The following is a 2102-nucleotide window of genomic DNA, read 5'->3' as shown; positions in this document are numbered from 1 at the left end:
GGAAGTCATGTTATTAGACCATGATGAACCTACAAACTATGAGGAAGCGATGATGAGCCCAGATTCCGCGAAATGGCTTTAGACCATGAAATCTGAGATGGGGTCCATGTAAGAGAACAAAGTGTGTACTTTGGTGGACTTGCTCGATGATCAGCAAGCCATAGAAAATAAATGGATCTTCAAGAGGAAGAGGACACTGATAGTAGTGTTACTATCTGCAAAGCTCTACTTGTCACAAAAGGTTTTTGACAAGTTCAAGGTGTTGACTACAATGAGATTTTGTCAACTATAGCGATGCTTAAATCCGCCCAAATCATGTTAGCAGTTGCCATATTTTATGAAACCAGACAGATGGATGTCAAAGCTGCATTCCTGAATGGATTTCTGGAAGAAGAGTTGTATATGATGCAACCAGAAGGTTTTGTCGATCCAAAGGGTGCTAACAAAGTGTGCAAGCTCCAGCGATCCATTTATGGACTGGTGCAAACCTCTCGGAGTTGGAATAAACGCTTTGATAGTGTGATCAAAGCATATGGTTTTATACAGAATTTTGGAGAAACCTGTATTTACAAGAAAGTGAATGGGAGCTCTGTAGCATTTCTGATATTATATATGGATGACATGTTGTTGATTGGAAATGAAATAGAATTTCTAGATAACATAGAGGGATACTTGAATAGGAGTTTTTCAATGAAAGACCTCGGTGAAGCTGCTTACATATTGGGCATCAAGATCTACAGAGATAGATCAAGACGCTTAATAAGATTTTTTAATAAGTAAATACCTTGACAAGTTTTTGAAAGAGTTCAAAATGGATCAGTCAAAGAAGGAGTTCTTGTTTGTATTACAAGGTGTAAAGTTGAGTAAGACTCAAAGCCCGACCACGACAGAAAATAGAAAGAGAATGGAAGTCATTCCCTATGCCACATTCATAGGTTCTATAAAGTATGTTGTACTGTGTACCAGACCTATTGTGTACCTTGCCATGAGTTTGGCAAGCGGGTACAATAGTGATCTAAGAGTAGAGCACTGGACAGCGGTCAAAATTATCCTTAGTAAGGACTAAGGAAATGTTTCTCGGTGATGGGGGTGATAAAGAGTTCGTTGTAAAGAGTTACGTCGATGCAAGCTTTTACACCAATCCAGATGACTCTAAGTCTCAATCTGGATACATATTGAAAGTGGGAGCAATTAGCTAGAGTAGCTCATACAGAGCATTGCAGACATAGAATATTTGCAAAATACATACGGCTCTAAATGTAACAGACCCGTTGACTAAACTTCTCTCATAAGCAAAACATGATCACACCTTAGTAATCTTTGGGTGTTAATCACATACAAATGTGAACTAGATTATTGACTCTAGTAAACCCTTTGGTTGTTGGTCATATGGTGATGTGAACTATAGGTGTTAATCACATACAGATGCGAACTGTTGATGTTAAATCACATGGCGATGTGAACTCGATTATTTACTCTAGTGCAAGTGGGAGACTGAAGGAAATATGCCCTAGAGGAAATAATAAAGTTATTATTTATTTACTTATTTCATGATAAATGTTTATTATTCATGCTAAAATTGTATTAACCAGAAACTTAGTACATGTGTGAATGCATAGATAAAACATAGTGTCCCTAGTATGCCTCTACTTGACTAGCTCGTTAATCAAAGATGGTTATGTTTCCAACCATAGACATGTGTTGTCATTGATGAACGGGATCACATCATTAGGGGAATGATGTCATGGACATGACCCATCCGTTAGATTAGCATTATGATCGTTACAGTTTCATTGCAACTGCTCTCTTCATGACTTAAACATGTTCCTTAGACTATGAGATTATGCAACTCCCGAATACCAGAGGAACACTTTGTGTGCTACCAAATGTCACATCATAAATGGATGATTATAAAGGTTCTCTACAGGTGTCTCCGAAGGTGTTTGTTGGGTTGGCATAGATCGAGATTAGGATTTGTCACCTAGTGTTTCGGAGAGATATCTCTGGGCCCTCTCGGTAATACTCATCACTATAAGCCTTGCCAGCACTATGAGTAATGAGTTAGTTGCAGGATGAAGGATTACAGAACGAGTAAAGAGACT

The sequence above is a fragment of the Triticum dicoccoides genome, chromosome 3B (genome assembly GCF_002162155.2).
Source record: "Triticum dicoccoides isolate Atlit2015 ecotype Zavitan chromosome 3B, WEW_v2.0, whole genome shotgun sequence".
NCBI classification, from domain to species: domain Eukaryota; kingdom Viridiplantae; phylum Streptophyta; class Magnoliopsida; order Poales; family Poaceae; genus Triticum; species Triticum dicoccoides.
The sequence above is the reverse complement of the archived record's forward strand: the minus strand, read 5'-3'. Positions refer to the sequence as shown.